Source organism: Mirounga leonina, unplaced genomic scaffold (genome assembly GCF_011800145.1).
Source record: "Mirounga leonina isolate KUSES-001 unplaced genomic scaffold, KU_Mleo_1.0 Mir_125, whole genome shotgun sequence".
Taxonomy (NCBI): Eukaryota; Metazoa; Chordata; class Mammalia; order Carnivora; family Phocidae; genus Mirounga; species Mirounga leonina.
The window spans coordinates 3862875-3871612 of NW_023270305.1; positions in this window are offsets into that span (position 1 = coordinate 3862875).

The following is an 8738-nucleotide window of genomic DNA, read 5'->3' on the forward strand; positions in this document are numbered from 1 at the left end:
TTACTCCCTACTTTTGCAATGTCTCTCATTCTTTCCTATTTTTAATCCTTCTGCTTTAGGTTTTATACAACTATACTCATAATTGGCATACCATCTTTGACTCATGTAAGGCAATTTTTCTTATTTCTAATGAAACTGCGAACTGTTTATTTTACAATACTTATTTGTATAAAAGTGTTCTGAATAGTATTTTGAGATTTTTCCTCATATTTAAATATTAGAACTATTCATTATTTTTTAATATTATAAATACCTGCTATCAATAGCTTTGCACATCTTGGGTTTTTCCTTCCTCTTTTGCATTATTTCCTTGAAATACTCTGCTAAAAAAGATACTATTGGATAAAGGGTTTCGGTACATTTTGGATGTGCCTATTTGGCCCAGTAGCCCTTGAAGAGGCTGCACCACTATTATCAATTTACTACAGTTAAGTCTCCTTTCTTGCCTTTCTACCATTGCTCTTGATATTTCTACTCTCCAGCATTCCTGTCCTCTTAGGAAACTCCTTTTTTTTAATACTCTGGATGGACCCCTCCTGTTCTACATCCAAACTCAAATGCCATCTATAAAACACTGCAGAATTCCCGGGAGGCATGGTCACCACCTTCCTTCATTCTGATAACATTCTATGCCCATCTCAACTGTGACACTAACTGCATTGACCTTTCCTTTGTTCTCTCCTCCCTCATATGTTGTCAATCGTCTTATGAAAACCCTTAATGTCCACAGTGAGTGACATGCAGAAGGTATTTGCCAAGCTTCTGTTGACTGAACTTACATTTCTCTAGCAATAATGAACAGACCCTGTTCTGCACAGTCTGGCTGACTGTAAATTAGTTTTATCATTTTATTTGCTTCTTTATTGCTTAATGGCTTATGTTTACTCAGTAAGAACCTAGATAAACACCAATCTGGGCTAGCTACTGTGATTTGTGACATATAAGAATTTTACTATAGTAAGTAGAAGCTGATTTTACCCAGAGATACAATTTTTCTGGATTATTTATTGACTTATTTATTTGGCACTTAGAAAAGTAAGGTTAAGTCACCTGTAAGGGATTGTTATCCTATTTGAACCTCTACACGGGGCAATCTCCAGATGAATATCCAGCTGCAGCCCCTAGGACAGCCAATACAGTCCTTCAGAAAGGCTAGTAAAGGTGCTAAAATGAGAACTTGAAGCTCCCCGGATGCTGCCCGCACTCACCATTTAATCCAACCCATTCACCATCTCTTCAAAACTCATTTTGATTTCTACAGAGAATTAACCATTACAAAATGACCCATATTAAGTGGAGCTACCGTGAGGAACAGAGAAGTTACAAAAGTGCCTGTCCCATTTTTTTCTCCACTTAAGGGCGACTCATATTTTGATTAAAATTTAGAGAAAATGAAGATAGGAAGTTTCAAAATTGCTCAAGCAATGACTTACAAAATCCACTGATTCATATTTAAGAAGGGAAAAATTTTCCTTCCCCAAAGCAGGAGGGAATCAAAAAATATTTGAGGGGAATGGTAAGCACCTAAAAATCTTAGGAAGAAGGTACAGAAAATATAGTTAAAGAAACTACCTTTTGAAAGTGATCAATAAGAGATAGTGCATAAGTGCTTCAGTCACACAATAGTATTAAAAACACCACTTAGCACGTAAGAGGCTTCTTTGATTCTGCTTATTTGTAAAGTTATATATTAACTTTTGCATTTGGCAAAAATTACTCAACTTTGGGTCAGGACTGAGAGCTGTTCAAATATTCCTTGCCTATCAGGAGGAGGATGAAGAGGGATGGAGAGGACATCAGCCCACGGGGTGGCCGCCATGGAGGATGAGGTTGTGTCTGTGGCTGCCGGAAATGGAGGGGACATCCTGTGACTGAGAGAGACAGTGGGGGCAACTGCAGCATTTGGTACTTAGGATTGGGTGAGATGTCAAATCTAATCTGAAAACTGGAGAAGTCTGAACAGTTTGGCATATCTGAGGGTCCAAAAGCTCTTGGATCCATAGTTGGTGTTGGAAGCTGGGACAGTTGCAGAGAGCCACAGTTAGAATAGTCCATGAGGGGCTCTGGGTGACTGCCTGAAATACATTTTGTTTTTGAACTGTTTTCTATGTACCAGCCACAGCTTGAAGAATGGGTGAGTGGCCTACTTTAAAAGCCAGGAATACGATACACAAAGCCTTGGTAAATAGTGCCAAATTGTCTCCAGAATAATTTTACCAAGTTATATTCCCACCAACAGAGAATGAGTGTACTTCCTCACTATGTCCTTGCCAGGATAAGAATAAATCCTTTTTTTTTTTTTTAATTTTTTGCTTCTTTGCCAATTTGGCAAAGAAGAAAAAGGACATGTTGCTTTAATTTGCACTTTTAAGGTGCCAATAAATACCTTTTATATATTGTATTTATCTTGATAGAAATTATTTGATAATGTCTTTTATTTTTTTAATTTTATTTTTTAATTTTTATTTAAATTCAATTAGTTAACATATAATGTATTATTAGTTTCAGAGGTAGAGGTCAGTGATTCATCAGTCTTATATAATACCCAGTGCTCATTCCATCACGTGCCCTTCTTAATGTCCATCACCCAGTTACCCCATTCCCCCAGCCCCCGCCCCTCCAGCAACTCTCAGTTTGTTTCCCATAATTAAGAGTCTCTTATGCTTTATCTCCCTCTCTGATTTCATCTTATTTTATTTTTTCCTCTCTTCCCCTATGCTCCTCTGTTTTGTTTCTTGAACTCCACATATGAGTGAGATCATATAATAATTGTCTTTCTCTGACTTATTTTGCTTAGCATAATACCCTCTAGTTCCATCCACATCATTGCAAATGGCAAGATTTCATTTTTTGATGGCTGAGTAGAATTCCATTGCATATATACCACATCTTCTTTAACCGTTCATCTGTTGATGGACATCTGGGCTCTTTCTATAGTTTATGGCTATTGTGGACACTGCTGCTATAAACATTGGGATGCAGGTGCCCCTTCAGATCATTACATTTGTATCTTTGGGGTTAATACCTAGTAGTGCAATTGCTGGGTCATACGGTGCTCTATTTTCAATGTTTTGAGTAACCTCCATACTGTTTTCCAGAGTGGCTGCACCAGCTTGCATTCCCACCAACAGTGTAGGAGAGTTCCCCTTTCTCCACATCCTCACCAACATCTGTAATTTCCTGACTTGTTAATTTTAGCCATTCTGACTGGTGTGAGGTGGTATCTCATCATGGTTTTGATTTGCATTTCCCCGATGACAAGTGACGTTGAGCATTTTTTCATGTGTCTGTTGGCCATTTGTATGTCTTCTTTGGAGATATGTCTGTTCATATCTTCCACCCATTTCTTGATTAGATTATTTGTTCTTTGGGTGTTGAGTTTGATAAGTACTTTATAAATCTTGGATACTAGTCCTTTGTCTGATAACACATTTGCAAATATCTTCTCCCATTTTGTTGTTTGTCTTTTGGTTTTGTCAACTGTTTCCTTTTTTTGTGCAAACCTTTTTATCTTGATGAAGTTCCAATGGTTCATTTTTGCTTTTGTTTCCCTTGCTTTGGACCCGTGTCTAGCAAGAAGTTGCTGCAGCCACGGTCAGTGAGGTTGCTGCTTGTGTTCTCCTCTAGGATTTTGATGGATTCCTGTCTCACACTTAGGTCTTTCTTCTGTTTTGAGTCTATTTTTCTGTAAGATGTAAGGAAACGGTCCAGTTTTATTCTTCTGCATGTGGCTGTCCAATTTTCCCAACACCATTTGTTGAAGACCACTGGATATTCTTTCCTGCTTTGTTGAAGATGAGTTGACCATAGAGTGGAGGGTCCATTTCTGGGTTCTATATTCTTTTCCATTGATCTCTCAATGTCTGTTTTTGTGCCAGTACCATACTGTCTGGATGATTACAGCTTTGTAATAGAGCTTAAAGTCTGGAATTGTGATGCCACCAGCTTTGGTTTTCTTTTTCAACATTCCTTTGGTTATTTGGGGTCTTTTCTGGTTCCATACAAATTTTAGGATGTTTTGTTCCAGCTCTGTGAAAAAAGTTGATGGTATTTTGATAGGGATTGAATTGAATGTATAGATTGCTCTAGATAGCATAGACATTTTAACAATAATTGTTCTTCCAACCCATGAGCATGTCTTTTAGGTTCATGTTTATTACTGCTTTAATCTTTCCATAATATTTTATATAAACTCTAATATGTTAAAAGTATGACCACTGTCATATTTATTGAAATCTTCTTGATCTTCAATATGTATTTTAATTCTAGTTATGACCTTTAACATATAAATTGTTGTCGAATTTCTCCAGATTTTCTTCCAGTGTTTTTATATTTACACAGTTGTCCACCGCACCCAAGCTGAGGTCATTTAAGAGCTGACATTCATTGCCTGATTGTTTTTTAAATGGCTTTCCTTTTTATAAACAAAGTCTTATTTATCTGGGTTTTATTTTGACAAGAGGCAATGATATGTACTGGGCAGACAACAGATCCAGTTGAGCAACTTCAAGCAGAGGGATTTACTAAAAAGTTTAAGCTAATTCACTGAATTATCAGGAGGGCTAGGGTGCCAAACAATTGACAGCAACACAGATAGACCAGAAAATTCCCACTCGCATCATGGGAGCATTCGAGGGGAAATCCACTATTGCTGCGTGCTGGGGACTGGAGAGCAGAAACCACCCCCACCCCCCAGCATGGGCCCCAGAACAGTCAAGCATCTCTGCCATGAGACCCAGCTTCTTAGCACTGCTGCCACTTCATGATGCCCATTTCTGTGTTCCAAATGACACATAGTTGTGTCTCCTGAGTGACACGTTAGCTGTAACGGAGTCTGAGAATGTGAACAGTGGTAGCTAACACGACGTGATGCTTACTGCATGCCAGACATTGCCCTGTGTGCTTTTACAGATATTTACTAATTTTTACAATATCCTAGAGAGGCAAGAATGATTATATCCCCATTTTGCTTGTGAGAAAACACAGACACAGAAAATAATCATCCAGTACCATACAGCTAATGGATGGCAGAGCTAGAATTTGTACCCAGGCTGACAGGTTCCAGAATCTGTGCTCTTAATTGCTGTGTTATATAGCCTGTGGTTTTGGGCTTCTCAGCCTCTATGGTACAAGAAGCCAAGCTAGAAAGAAGTGGGAGTGGGTGGTCAATGAGTCCATTTGCACAGTAGTACACAGCCACTGATCTAATTTTTTCAAAGGGCTACTCAATTTTCCAGGCCATTCATTGAATAATCTTGCTTTTCTTATTGACTTATACTAATGGCCGTGTGCACTAAGTGGGCACTCAATGAATTTTTGTTGACTGACTGAATAAATTAGTATTTTAGAGTCTTATTTCAGGACTATCTATTTTGGCCCATTGTCAATTTTGGCATTTAATGTGATATTTTACTTGCCATTCAAGATGTGCTCTTTTGATCTCCCCACGATGTCCACTTTGATCTGTCCCCTATCTGTGGATGGCATCAACAGGCTCCTTTGCTCCCTGGCCCCTGGTTGGGAGATACCTTGGGAGACAGAGGAAGGAGGAGTCTGGCTGGAGTATGGGTTGCCATGGCTTCCTCCTGGTCATGTGACCTTGGGTTAGTCTGTCCCTCTGCTGAAGGACTCAGCTCCTGTCACATGTCCCTCCTGGTCACTGCTCTCCTCTCACTAGTTTTTTAACTGCTCCCTCCGCTCCCCTTCAGGCCTGAGGACTCTCCATCATTGCTGGCCTGGAGTACTGCATAACCCTTTTTGGTTTTTCTCAAGTCTGCCCACACTTTTGTAAACTGTCCCTTTATTAAACACTCCTCAAATTAGCCAGTTTGTGTGTGGCATCTGTTTGAAGGAGTCAGTAACAACACTCTGTTTTAATCATTGTCATTTTTAAACATGTTTTAATAGTTGGTAGGAAAAATAGTCAAGATTTCCCCCAACCTCAAAATTTCCTTTCCCATGTACCTGTCCTTCTAGATTAGAACCACTCTGAATTTAAAATTTTTTTTTTATTTATTTATTCATGAAAGAGAGAGAGAGAGAGAGGCAGAGGCAGAGGGAGAGAAGCAGGCTCTGCACTGAGCAGGGAGCCTGATGCGGGACTCGATCCCAGGACCCTGGGATCATGACCTGAGCCGAAGGCAGACGCTTAACCGTCTGAGCCACTCAGGCGCCCCAGAACCACTCTGAATTTTAAATATAATCCATTGAATTTTTATTTTTTTTAAGATTTTATTTATTTATTTGACACAGCGAGAGAGGGAACACAAGCAAGGGGAGTGGGAGATGGAGAAGCAGGCTCCCCACTGAGCAGGGAGCCTGATGCGGGGCTCCATCCCAGGACCCTGGGATCATGACCTGAGCTGAAGGCAGACGCTTAACGATTGAGCCACCCAGGCACCCCTAATCCATTGAATTTTAAAAATTAGGATATTATTAAACCTACAATTAATTAAAGTATTTTTTTTTCCTTCTAACCGAGGACATAAAATGGCTTTCCATTATTCATGTCTCCTTCATGTCAATATTTTTGGTTTCCTCATGTGGACTTCCATATTTCTTGTTATTCCTGGGGTATGTTAGAGGGTCAACAATGTTTTTTCTATTGTAATCTTATTTTTCTCCCCAGCAATTTCTACCTAGTCATATCTGGTATCTACATAAGCACTTCATCTTTGTATTTTTAAAATCCAGTCACATTACTAAACTTGCATTCATTTAAACAGGTTGCTAATTCTCCTGGATATCCTAGATAATTAATTTTTTTTGTTTACTATATGAGCAATCATATATCTTCTACCAATAATCATTTTACTTCTCCTTTCTTATGTCTGTTGCATATATTACTGAACTGTCTAAAGCTTTTTGAAAAGGTACAGTAATGGCTTTAAAAAAAATCTTAACTTGCTCCTAAGTTTAATAGAAATACCTTTAATGATTCAACATTAGTATTCCATTAATTCTTGATTTTAGATATTCTCCGTAATGTTTAGGAAGTGTCTTTATAATCCTAGTTCGCTATAAATGGCTGTATGTTTATTTCTTTCTCTCATTAATCTGGAATGGGTGGGTGATACATTTCATTAAATGACTTCCCAGCACCTTTACAGATGATTAAAAATGTTTGTTCTCTAATACATCAATAAGATGTATTAAAATAATACAACTCATTTTATATAATATTTTTTGTCTCAAGAATAAAACTTATGCAGTCACAGTATACTAATCATTAAATACAATTCTAGATTTCAATTTCTGGACATTTTACCAAGTTTTTTTTTTCCCCCATCTATTTTCAGAATTGCAGGGGAAATCCTGGCTCCCTTTTCTGTGTGATCATTGTCAGGTTTTAGCGAAATAAATTTGTAAATATTTCTGTCTTTCCTTTGCTTTGGAATAATTTTAATAGCACACAAATTATTCCATGAAAACATAAAATATGTAAAACTGCCCAAGCCTGGCATCATTTTAAGGCATAAATTTTCTAATTTTTTTTCAATTCCATGGTTTATTCAGGTTTTTCACTCTTCTGGAATCACTTTTAGTCATTTACATTTTCATAGAAAATTAGCTTTTTTTTTTCTTGAGATAATCAAATATGTTAGCATAGAGCTTTCCATGATTTATTCTTAGTCCAAGTTTTTAAAATTGTGTTTTGAATTTATCAGTTTTACCCTTCATTTTCTAAATTAATTACCTTCTCCTTATTATTGCCTTTTCTCCCCTATGGTTTCTTTAATGTCACTATTCCTATACTTACTAAAATTCCCCAAATTTCATGCTCCATAAATGCATTTGGATCATTGAAACAATTAAATTTTCAATATTATTCATTTCACTATGAGTACAGCTTTGGTCCCATTCTCTACCTTTTCCAATGTGTTGTTTTTACAAGGTTTCTAATATGCATCTCTACTTCTGTCCATTTAAACATAGGAATTATTTAGACAGTGCTTTTTTGTAAGATTTATTTATTTATTTGAGAGAGGAAGAGAGCACAAGCGGGAGGGGCAGGGAGAGGGAGAGTGAGAATCTCCAGCAGAATCCCTGCTGAGCATGGAGCTGGACACAGGGCTCAACACAGGGCTCGATCTCGACCCTGAGACCATGACTTGAGCCGAAACCAAGAGTCAAACGCTCCACCAGCTGCACCACCCAGACACCCCATTTAGATAGTGCTTTTAAATAACTTTCTATTATTATCTCTTTGCTTTGTTATTGCTGTACTTTTCAGCTGCTCTTACTAACTCCTAGTGTTACAATGCACTACTGGGATAAGAGACAGTAACCCTCACAGTGTTTTCTTGTCAAAGTTTAAAAGCAATGTAGTTATGACTTGCTAAAGTACACTCCATTGCTATAATATTATAACCTCTAAACCTTGAGGTCAGCCCTTTAAGAAAAAGGGGGGTTGGGATTAAGACCCAGACCATGGGCAAGGGTATTTGTTTTCCATACTCTAGGAGGAAGACAAAGGCTCAATGCAAGGTTGACTTGCGGACCTATAATCTCTCTTCCTCCATCTCTCATACCCACCCTATAAGCACCCCATGCTAAGGCAGATAGGGGTGGGTTGTGAAGTCTGCATTATCCCAGTGTTGGAAAAGGCAGTCTCATACAGTCTTTGGCCTTTCACTCAGACACAGAAGAATGGCCCTTGGGTCTGGAACATTTCCTTCCCAAGAGATAGAGAGCCCACACAACCTGTGCTAGGCTTATCAGCTTGCTGGGAATATCTT